The 12,593-nt window shown below is 36.7% G+C and overlaps 1 protein-coding gene across 1 annotated transcript in view; it reads left to right on the top strand.

Annotated features, from left to right (window-relative positions):
- The first annotated feature begins 11,621 nt into the window (after positions 1-11,621).
- The window catches only part of SAMSN1 (SAM domain, SH3 domain and nuclear localization signals 1), a 248,619-nt gene continuing 247,647 nt past the window's right edge, over positions 11,622-12,593 (top strand). The window contains exon 1 of the mRNA XM_035015130.1: positions 11,622-12,589. The gene's annotated coding sequence lies outside the window, so the exon portion shown is untranslated. The remainder of the gene's footprint in view (positions 12,590-12,593) is intronic.

Below are 12,593 nucleotides of genomic sequence, written 5' to 3' on the forward strand. Positions count from 1 at the left end.
TTATCTTACTTTGAAGGAATCAATGATTTTTTTTTTTTTTAAGATTTTATTTATTTATTCGACAGAGAGAGAGAGAGAAAGCGAGAACAGGAACACAAGCGGGGGAGCGGGAGAGGGAGAAGCAGGCTTCCCGTGGAGCAGGGAGCCCGATGCAGGGCTCGATCCCAGGAGCCCTGGATCATGACCTGAGCTGAAGGCAGACGCCCAACGCCTGAGCCACCCAGGCGCCCCGGAATCAGTGATTTTAAAGAGAAAGTAACATGATGAGAAATAGGTTTCTGAAAAAAACACGTGGTGGGAAGGTGGAGAATGAATTAGGTTGGGGGAGGAACTGGAAGCAGAAAAAGGAGTAGGAAGGCAATTGCTGTGGTTTAAGGGAGAAATCATGAGGGTCTGAACTGAGGCAGCATGGTACAGGAGAGAGAGAGAGGAACTGGGGACTTCTACAGTTATTAGGAAATAATATTGCAAGGAATGGGAAGACCCCCAAATTTCTGACTAGAGAATACAAGAAGAGGAGCAAAGTATATGTGATATGTGAGCAAAGTATGTGTGGTAGGGAGTAGAGGAATGCAAGGTGATGACAGGGAAGGTGATGTTCATTTTGCTTCTTGTTGAAGTAAGCCAAAATAACAGCTTGATAGTGGCTCAGAATTAGGGGCACCTAGGTGGCTCAGTTGGTTAAGCATCTGACTTTGGCTCAGGTCATGATCTCAGGGTCCTGGGATCGAGCCCCGAGGCAAGCTCCTAGCTCAGTGGGGGAGTCTGCTTGTCCCTGTCCCTCTCTCTCTATCCCTCCCCCCTCTTGTGCTCTCTCAAATAAATAAATAAAATCTCAAAAAAAAAAAAGTGAGGGAGAACACCAGGTAGCAGTGAGAGGTAAGCAACTTCAAATATTGTCTTTTGGTTGTTACATGTAGTATGGTAAGGTTACACCTTACCATAACTTTAATAGCTACATAATATGCCATATAGTGACCGCAGAATAATTTAGCAAACATGTAAAAGCATTTTTCCTCTAAAATAGCTGTGCATTGAGTACATTTGTGCATATGATTTTTTGGTGGTGTTATGCTATTTTTATAGGATAAATTCTCAGGAACTGCATCATTGGGTCAAAGAATATGAGTGGTTTGGGCCTTTTGGTTTTTCTAAGCCATTTATCATCATTTATATGATATTAGGGAATGGATTCAGAAAAAATAATTTGGCAGGTGAAATAAAATGACAGAATTTTGAACTGAAATTCATAACCTTGGTGAATATGCCTAGATTTACTACATCATTTGGTTTGAGGTTAATTATTTTTCTCAGATATTATTGTTTTGAAATAAAGGTGGTTCCAGAGTAGGACTCCCAGCAAAAGTCACTTTTGACCTTATAATATTCCTGGTTGGGTGATAGACTTGTTTATCTTGTGATTTAAAGTCTTAATAGAAAGAAGCAAAATACTGGTTTTATCAGACATTGGAAAAACTAATTTTATTCTTAATTCTATAAGGTGAGAATAAAATTGACTATCTTTTGAATCTTCATTTATGGTCTTTGGTAGCTACCTAGGTCGCCTCATGGTGGAGCTGCCTCTGATTAGAAGAGCAACCAGGTTCTATTTTTGATGCTTTGTATTTATATGGAGGAGTCCATTTATTGTCTAAAACATGTGACTTTAAGTAACCATAGATCCTAAATGGAAGAAAAATCCATGAGTTAAATAACAATATTTGTTACCAAAGCTGATCACTTTATAGGAATACATAATCTGGGGCGAATCTATTGCATAAAATTCAGTAATTTGTGCTGAAGTAATCACGTTACCTTGACAGGCCTGTTGTTGATTTTACTGTCTTTTTGCCTCCAGCATTTTTGCTTTTCATTTGTACAACATGAAGAAGATACACGATAGGAGTTTGGCTCATGTGTCCGAATATGGCTCCCCAGGGAAGACTTGATACAGCTGAAGCTATTGCTTGTTAGAGACCTTTTATTTTGAGCAGCTGCCTTAACAGCCTTCATCTTGTTACATGAGCTGTATCTCTGCAATAGGAAGAGAAAGATATGCCTGAGCTATACTTTTTGACTAAAACTTAAAATTGCAAAATCAAAAACAGAGATGGATGTCCCTGAAGTTATATTTTTATAATATGTGACAGGTACGCAATTTTCTTATCCAGTTTTAAAGCATTCCCTTAATCCCCAGAGGTTTTTGTTTTGTCTCATTCACACAAACTATTGGCCATAAACTACTGCATTTTGGTTTAGTAGTTTGAGTCCTTATCCAGAAGGCATCTCAAAGGGCTCATCTACAAAAATAGATTCCAGGGCCACTCATCCTGAAGGACAGTTCAGTACTTCCTTTCCTCCTGTGCCCCTATATGCACATGAAGAAAACCTCAGTTCCTCAGCTGTTCATGGAATATAAGGAATGAATTATGCTTGTTCATCTAATTGTGCTTAACCAGAGGACGAGGATGGGGTCAACCACAGGTTTATTTGTGAGATGCGGCAAGAATGGCTTTTATTTTGTAATACCTAAGTCAGCTGGGAATCTAGGTGATGGCAGTGCCAACACGTCTCAGGCATTCTTCGTGCCTGTGAGTTTAGAAATTCATATGTTCTCTGAAAGTACCAGCACCGTACGAAAATGTCACATGTCATTCCAAGCCCCCTTTACATAGTTGCAGTGGATATGATTAATAACAGTTACCTTAATGTTTGTTTGACCCCTTATGGCTGATTGACTCAATTTACTAGTCGCTTTGGTATATTCAAGAAGTAATCCAAATTCTTTCTTCATTTCAGTTAAGGAACAAGTCAGAGAAAACACACTTTGATCTGTTGGGAGGCAGAAGTTCTCTCTTAAGTGACAATCTTGTTGGACTTCTAAACTAAAGCCTAAATTGAACTGCAATATATTTGTTGATAATTGGCCTCATTTGATTCTTTTACTCTTTAACTGAAGGTCAGTTTTTGGCCATAAATGCATAGAAGATAAAAATATATTGAGCTTGAGTTTGGTCTGCTGAATGGGTGAGGGCTTCAGATTTTTCCTTATAAACATATGTTGCAAAAGAACAGCAGGCAATAGGTGTAATAATAGAAGCCAATACAGGGGATATCTGGACTGGAACTCTGAGTAGATATTAATGATGCCCTATTGTCCAACACAAGGGCTAAGCAATATTTCAGGGATGTGGGCCCTTTTCTGGGGGCTTATTCATTCCAGTGAGATGGATTTAGAAGAGAAGAGCCCTAATCAGGGAAATCCAAATCAAAACCTCAATGAGATACCACCTGACGCCAGTCAGAATGGCTAAAATTAACAAGTCAGGAAACGACAGATGTTGGCGAGGATGCGGAGAAAGGGGAACCCTCCTACACTATTGGTGGGAATGCAGGCTGGTGCAGCCACTCTGGAAAACAGTATGGAGATTCCTCAAAAAGTTGAAAATAGAGCTACCATATGACCCAGCAATTGCACTACTGGGTATTTACCCCAAAGATATAAATGTAGGGATTCAAAGGGGTACGTGCACCCTGATGTTTATAGCAGCAGTGTCCACAATAGCCAAACTATGGAAAGAGCCAAGATGTCCATGAACAGATGAATGGATAAAGAAGATGTGGTATATATATACAATGGAATATTATGCAGCCATCAAAAAATGAAATTTTGCCATTTGCAATGACGTGGATGGAACTAGAGGGTATTATTCTAAGCAAAATAAGTCAATCAGAGAAAGACATGTGTCATATGATCCCACTGGTATGAGGAATTCTTAATCTCAGGAAACAAACAGGGTTGCTGGAGTGGTGGGGGGTGGGAGGGATGGGGTGGCTGGGTGATAGACACTGGGGAGGGTATGTGCTATGGTGAGCACTGTGAATTGTGTAAGACTGTTGAATCACAGACCTGTACCTCTGAAACAAATAATACATTATATGTTAAAAAAAAAAAAAGATAGTAGGAAGGGAAAAATGAAGGGGGAGGGAAATTGGAGGGGGAGACAAACCATGAGAGACTATGGACTCTGAGAAACAAACTGAGGGTTCTAGAGGGGAAGGGGGTGGGGGATGGGTTAGCCTGGTGATGGGTATTAAAGAGGGCACGTACTGAATGGAGCACTGGGTGTTACATGCAAACAATCATGGAACACTATATCAAAAACTAATGATGTAATGTAGGGTGATTAACATAACATAATAAAATAAAATAAACTAATACAATGCTATTTTTCATATGTAAAAAAAAAAAGAAGAGGCCTAGAGAATTCTCCTCTGACAGGGCTTGTCTTTGGGTCTCCTTGAAACCAGGTTTGTTGGTAGGAAAAGCTTGAGTAACAGGATAAGTGTCAGAGTACTATTTCATATTTAAACTCTGAACAGTTTGATATGTTTAAATAAGTTTGAACATAGATTGGACTTGTACAGGGAGCCACGTTGGAGGAATAAAAGCACAGAGCAGAAACAGATTGGGTATTGTATTGGATGTGGTATTTTTCTATTTTAAGTAGTCACTTCTTAGGATTAGTATTCTATTTCTTTTGATTTAATATGTAGTAACTAATATTAAGAATAAAGGTCTTATATTTTTAAACTCCTTAACCGAATGTATTTATAGGAATGGGCATCATTTTTGTCCTTAGCAGTTTTAGTTAGTAAGTAATGATTAGCAGACAGCATGATAATTGTTGAAATACTGTGGGGGTGTCAGTAACAAAGCCTTCTCTTAAAATCCTAGGAATTTATTGTGTAAAGGGTTCCACATTCTTTATTGTAGTTTTCTTTCCAATAGTGTTTTTGAGACATTTCTGGCATGTTTCTTCAGCTTCTTGTTTGATTTCTGTCAAACAGGATTTTTCCAGTATTTGTGTTACCAGTCATAGGAAAAAGCAGATCATCGTTAACATTAAAATGTTACCGAGATTTCAGAGCTGGAGGCCATTATCTTTTCCTATTTTTCTTTATGCTACAGTATTTGTAATGTAGTGTTCCCAAAATAATAAGCAACTTTTGGGAAATAAATTTAGTAAGTAGCCAACTAATTTCTCACATAAAACCAACAAAGAAAGATAGTGCCATCAGATTAAGCTCTTAAACTGTATATACAGAGTCTATATCTATAAAGTGTAAACTACTAAGCTCTATCAGTACAACAGTAACTACCCGTTATATTGACCAACCAGAATTTATCCATTTTTATTCATACTGATCTTGCTTTCAGGATAGAGAGGGATTTTCCTCCTTTTTCTGTTGGCTATGAGTGGAAGTCATCAATTTTTTTTTTCTGACTTTCATTAATGGTTTGAAATAAAGAGTTAGATGCATGGCTTTTCAATTTCTTTTACTACTTTATTTTATTACTTGGTTATTTTAAGGTCAAAAGATTTCCATTTCCAAAATACATAATAGAAATAAGAAAGCAGTAAAATTTGGACTTAGATAATATGGACATTTTTCTTAAAAGTGTCAACATGATTTACAAATTATTAAAAAGGCAGTAAAATTTGAACTTACATAGCATAAACTTTACCTTAAACTGTCAGATACATTATTTTAATGTTACTTTATTAATATATCACTAATAATTATTTTTCTAATCAACAGAGAAAGTGAAGTAAAATCTAGTTACCCAAGAAATCATTAGAATTGGAAACACTAGATATTCTTGTGTTAATTTGGTTTTGTTTCCCTGAAGTCTATATTTCCTCTGTGTTATCTGAGATCGACTGTATATTATCAAATACGTGAAGGAAAGGTGAGGGTTTTCTAGTTGAATCAGGCTCCAAACATCATTTTTATATAAGTTATCTGGAGAATTGACAAAAGTGGTTTCATTTAAAGGCTATCTGTAGGAGATAATTGCTTCAGTTTTCCATTTAGCTAGAATGATCCTGGCCATAATGTCTTCTGTTGAATTTCTCTTCAAAGTCGGATTCCAGAATCCCTACAAAATCTGAAACAGTGCTCCTCATTTAGGTAACTTAGCATCCTCACAGAAATCCTGTCATAATTCATTTGTAAAACAATACCTCTACATATCTAAAATAGTTTTTCATAAGAAGAATGTTCCGTAGGAAAAATAGTTCCAAGGGAAAAATAATTGGCCTGTCCCTTGGACAAAATGCTATTAAATAGTGTATTATGAGAACAGGTAACACTTTCCTTGTCTTTGTGATTTTTTTCAATATAAATTTTAGAGAAATGTTAGAGAAATCACTTCAAAATAGAATATACCAGAAATAATCAGTCCATAAATGGTTCTTTTGAGGACTGTTAAATGAAAAGTTACCAAATGAAGTACTCCTCCATGTTTGCAAAACAGTTTTCATCCACAGGAGGCTTGCAGCATTTGGTATTTCTAGAAAGGTATGGCAGAAGTAGTGCTAGAATTGTGATTTTTGCCAACTCATATTCCCTAATGGCAATAGACCCTCCAGAAAAGAATTGAAAATTAAAAATGATGATAGTATGTTCTATATATCATCAATATATTCTCTAATATTTATTGTTAAGTATACATAAAGTGTAGCCAATTGTAATAATAACTACCTTATTAATACCTGTTGTCAAAGATCTTTGAAAACAAAGCTTGTAAGATTAGGGACCAACAGGAATGTATTCCTTAAAATGATAGGATTATTTTAAAAATATCCTCCACCTGTCCACCCCGGTGGGAGAGTACTTGCATGGTATGGGTATGAATATTTGGGCAAAGTGCTTGAAACATTAGGACACAGCAAAAATGGTTTTGAAATGTTTTCTTGTTCAAAATGCATTTGTTGCCAGGTCACTACTTGTTGATCATTTTATATCCCATGCCTAAGAGTGTTTAAAACACCGTATTACAGGCTTCTCATTCCATGTTGGGCAACTTTTAAATCCACGTGTCAGTGGTGAATGAGTTGATTAGTAGCGTGGATGACTGCTGGGATCTCCCCTTCCCTTTATTGACAGTTCCTTTGTAAAGCAAATGCCAGTTCTGCAGTCTAGTAATAAAGACAGGAGCTCCCCTGTTCATTAGACATGCAGCAGTAAAATGGGTATGATAGCTATGGAAATGTATTTGCAATATGTTCTCTTTGCTCGATACTCATACAAATACTGCAATCCCTATTTACTCAAAGCAGTAATGTATAATAGAATACTTACAGTCTTTGTGAGGTTCCTGTGACCTTGAATTGGTGTTCATCTCAGACAGTAATTGCCATATTAGAAATTGCCATCCTCATCTTTTGCAATTATTTTAATTTTTAATTTTCAAAGTTACCATCCTAGTACTTTTAATATTTTTTTTTAAAGATATTATTTATTTATTTGACAGAGAGAGAGGCAGGGAGAGACGGAACACAAGCAAGGGGAGCAGCAGAGGGAGAAGCAGGCCTCCCGCGGAGCAGGGAGCCCGATGTGGGACTCGATCCCAGGACCCTGGGATCATGACCTGAGCTGAAGGCAGACGCTTAACGACTGAGCCACCTAGGCGCCACCACTTTTAATACTGAAAATTTTTTTAACTTCAGTTTTCAGGTGAGTATCATTATTCACCCCTGGAGGACCCATCACGTTGGGGATTTCCAACTACTCCCCTAAAATGAATGCTTCACTGGAACAGTTTCATCCCATTAGGAACATGGGAAAACAAGCAGCCACTTATCTCTTTTGGCTTAAGCCAAAAGAACCTAAATGAAAGAAATAAACACAAACTAATCTGGTGATACTTTCAGGAAATGCACTAATGACATGAATGCTTATGGGTCGTTGTCATTGTCATCACCATCAGCAGCAGCAGGAGCATCACATGTAGTACTTCCTATGTGCTCAGCACTGTTCTAAGAGCCTACCCATATTAACCTAAAAAGAACCCTTTGAGGTAGGTACTATTATTATTCTTTTTTGGGATAAAGGAGGCAAGGAGAACAAGGAGGCAAGATTGGTTATGAGACTTCCCCTAATCACCCAGGTAGAAGGTGCTAGAGCTAGAATTTGACCCCAGGCAGTCAGGCTTCAGAATAAACCCTCAGTCCTTATGTTTTAGCTTCATGTTATGATGTCTTATCTCCATGTTTTTTATTTTGTATAACTGTGGGTGGGCTGACATTCATTTGAACTTCCCCATTTTTTAATCCTTTATTGGGGCTTTGGAAATACTTTTTTATTAATAAAAAGTTATAGTTACCACAAAATTCCCAGAGCACCTAACTTTTGAGTTGTTCCAAGCCTTCATTTGTTTCTGGGTCAACTTTTTCTGAATCATCATTCACAAAATGAATAAGGCTGATCTTATAATATTGCCATGTTCAGCTCTCCAAAAATAACCATTGTGGCACGTGACCTATCATTCTTATGGATCCTATTGAATGATGAGCTCAGCTGCTTGTACAAATCGTTTTCTTTTCCTTCTCCTTTAATACTGTCTATCAGCAAATCAGGAGGCAGTATTTCCTTTTGTGGTGGTGCTCAAAATATGAGGATTTTACACTTGTAAAATGTGCTTTTATATCTTAGCCCACTATCTATTATAAACAAAGCCAATAAAAACATGCCATGTTATAACTTTTTCTAAATCAGAATTATTTTCCAGATCAGTAAATGCCATGTTATCATTGTCATCACCTTACAGTATTTTAAACAACCGAGTTAAGAGAACCTGGATGGATAGAATTTAGCAAGTGGTGAAAAGAAAAAAATGACCTCTTGATTGTTAGATCAAATGCAGTTGAATTTTGACCTGCGTGTGATGGCCTTGTCCACAGTTAATGACTAAATTGATCTATTCTTTGTTGATTTGGTCTTTTCTTGTCAGCTTTAAAGATCAATTTTTGCCTTATTGCTCAGGTTGTCATGTAGTTTATTTGTTTTTGTCGTTGAAAGATAAAGAATTACCCACCTATCAATCAGGGATATGTCTCAGGTAAAGATAGACAATAAGGAAGTCAGATCATTGAGTTGAAGAAATCACTGATGTTGAGGAATATAATTGTTTAGTATTTTGTTTAACCAGATTGGCTCCTGATGTTTATCAAATTTTGTAGATAATGAATGAGTTGCACATTACTTATTAATTGCCTTTTTGTATATGTTGATGATCTAGATTGTATACCAAATCAGGCAAAGAACGTGATAGCTTTTGGTTTATAATCTAGGACAGAAAAAACAAGCATAATTTTTAAATATAATGGATATTTAAATAATGGACATGTTTCTATGTGGAACAGGAAAGAGATAAATGCATTTTTTGGTATCAAAGATTGATTGAGAGGGGTTTAGAGAAGGTCACTTTGCCTTATTGCTAGTCAGAGATAATTCATCGATGGGGTATATTTTCAAGAGGAGTTGAAAGCAGAGGGAAATGGCTGTTAGTAGGCTTTATTTGGGATAATAAAGACATTCTAGGAATAGACTTTAACATGGGAGGTTACAGATGTGGAATGAGAGCCCTGGAGGCAAGGTAAAATGTGGGCCTGGCAATAGACATAAGTAAATAGAAGGTGGAACTCAAAATTGAAGACTTCCCTTAATTCTTTGAAAGGAAGTAGTGTTTTAATGAAGCCAGAATGCTATGAAGACCCTGTTCACACCTGGAAAAAATGTACAGAGTGTGTTACATTTAAATTAAAGTTTAAATTAAAGTCTCATCCTATAACAAATTAGTCATTAAGTATATTCTAGAACACTTTCTTAACTGGTGTCTGAAGTACCTGGAAAACAGTCATTAAAATTTCGTTTATATTTGGTGATAGGCAGATCATTCCCTAGAACATTGTCTAAATGCTGCTGAGAGATGTAATTTGACTAGTAAATTAATGGTTTCTGGTGATCTTAATGTTAACATAACATTTGGAGGCATTGCTCATCAGGGCTGCAATATTGTGTTTTACAAGATGCATGAGACAAAGGCACTTAATGAGTTTGGGCTGCACGGCACATATTGTGCCTAACTCTGTTCAAACTGTTACAGGCTTCCTGCCAAGATATGTAGGAGGAATTGCCTAAAAGATTAGTAGAAGAAATGGTCCCAGCCCCTGCTGGGTACCCTTGTGACTGGTTTGTCAACAGTTGGAGAAAATTTTGGTATAGACAGTAAACAATTAGTGTCAGTTCATAGAAATGCTGGACCCCTGCATAAGGTTTATGAAAAGAGAAATAGTGACTCTAGTATAGTATTTTCTTCTTTGTGATAAGTGTGGTTTTAATAGGTAATGGCTACTCCTAATATTCATTATTCATGTCCATTCACATTTTTAATAAAAATTTTCTGTGATAAATTCCATTTGATATACTTCTAGAAAACGAATGGCTAGATAGCATTGCAAGTTTAATATTCCTTTTTTATATACATAGCAAAAATTTAAAATTATTCACATCCTTATTAAATTTTAAACATAAATAACAATGTTGTTGCCCATTAATAGTCTACAAGTGAAAAATGGCAAAGGCTGTTTGTTATCCTACATGGTCTGCTGCTTAGAGGACACACATACATAAACATTATTCCTGAGTTGTAAAATCATTGTACAATGAAAGAATAAATTATCTATAAAATTTGAAACATACACAACTGGAATAGTTTTATTTAAAAATTTTTTTTTTGCAAATTCTTTAGCGTATGCTCTTTGTTGGTTATCAACATTTTTTCTTGTATGTTATCTTAAAAAATATCCATTCTTTACCAGCTTATAAATGTTTTACGTAGTAACAAAGCTTAACTTTTTTGTTACACCATTACCAACATATTGGCCAATGTTTATTGAATATTTTCTATGTGCCAGGAACTGTTCAAAGCACTTTATATGTATTAACACATAATTAACTCACAGTAATCCTAAGATGTAATTACTGTTACCAGCATCACTTTATAGAAAAATGAGGTACTGAGTAATCAGGCAGTTTGTCCAACCTCACAGCTGGGAGGCGGTACTGTGAGGATTCAGTCCATGTAGTCTGACTGAGTCAGTCCTGGTGACGATTATATAGGTTACCTTTTTCAGATTACCTGGGAACGAATGTTTGTGGTGGATGAAATTGAACTGTAGAATGATTTTAAATTAGAGGCTCTTTCTTAGGAGTGCGTATGTTCTGCTTTAAAAAATATAATAGCCAAACTAAGATTTGAAATGATTGTTTGCGTTCAGTACTACTATTATTATTTTTACCATATTAACTATTTTAAATATATGGTTCAGTAGCATTAATACATTCATACTGTTGGTTCAGCTATCACCACTGTCCTTCTGCAGAACTTTTTCTTCATCCCAAAATGAAGCTCTGTACCCATTAAATAATACCTTCCCTCTATCCCCTTTTCTCAGCCCTTGGCAAACACTACTCTACTTTCTGTCTTTGTATCTCACTTCTCCCCTCTATAAAGTGATGCTGATAACAGTAATTACCTCTTAGGATTATTGTGAGTTAATAATAGGCTTAGCATAGCATGATCTCTCTTCAGAGCTATGTCAGACTGCAAGGGGGGCACTTGGATGGTAGAGTTCTGCTAAGATGAACCGAACATCATTTGAATTGCCTGCTATTTCACTATTGTTTTCTGCCCAAAGAGAAACACTTTCATAATATGGGTGTGGGGTGGGGGTGGTGGGGGCTGTTGGTGGGAAAGAGGCAAGATGGGAAGGAAGGAAGTTTGAAGAACCTACTAACAGGAATGAAATAGTTAATTGGTTTATATTAGGATTCCAGGGAGGGGTGTGTATGTGTGTGTGCATGCATGTGCATGTACGTTTGTATGTTGGCAGAGCTTGAGGAGCTAGGGGTAGATATATCAGAAACAACTGTGAGTTGTTTTCAAATTATTCTCTGCTGCTTTGCATTCCAGTTCTTCAGGATTCGACTAGTCTTTGGGGATGGGAGTCTGTGTCATTTGTAGAAGCCCTTTTGTTGGTGTTGGTACCCCTCAAAGCCCACCCCCATACAGTTTTACACACAACTATGCAGGCACTTACATGTCAGTTAAGAACTACTGCACTGATTACATCATCTAAAAAGGAGGAAAAACGAAAGGCTAGTCCGGAGCTGGCTTATCCTTGGTTGTTGTGAAACACATTTGGGAACATGGAGGCAAGCAGAACTGGGAATTTCAAGTATATTTGAGCTAACAATTTTGGATAGTAATGCCAATAAGCAGAGAAAGTGGTGGTAGCTGTGAAACACAAACAAACAAAATGAGAAAAAAAGCCAGAAAGATGGCAGAGATGCACAGATATGGTCTGGGAAGAATCCATGGGCCCAGGACTGAGGCCATGAAGCATAACCTGTGGATTTAATCAACAAGCACATAGCTAGGTACCATGAAAATAAATAGAAAATCAGTTTAACACATGTCTTAAGACAAACATTGAAATACTTTGTTTTTAGGGATATGACCATTTTACTTTTAAAATTGTTAAAATAGATTCCTGGTTCATTCAAGAGGTATGCCTAATTCACTTATTCTTTTAGATGTCTTAAACATTCCTTGAGTATAGTTCAATCAGAATCACCAACTTGTCTTGGTTTCCTCAGGACTTTCTCAGTTTCAGCACTGAAGTCCCATGTTTCTGGAATTCCTTTAGTCTTGGGAAGTTGATGACGATTGGTCACTGTAA

The sequence above is a fragment of the Mirounga leonina genome, unplaced genomic scaffold, assembly GCF_011800145.1.
Source record: "Mirounga leonina isolate KUSES-001 unplaced genomic scaffold, KU_Mleo_1.0 Mir_169, whole genome shotgun sequence".
Taxonomy (NCBI): domain Eukaryota; kingdom Metazoa; phylum Chordata; class Mammalia; order Carnivora; family Phocidae; genus Mirounga; species Mirounga leonina.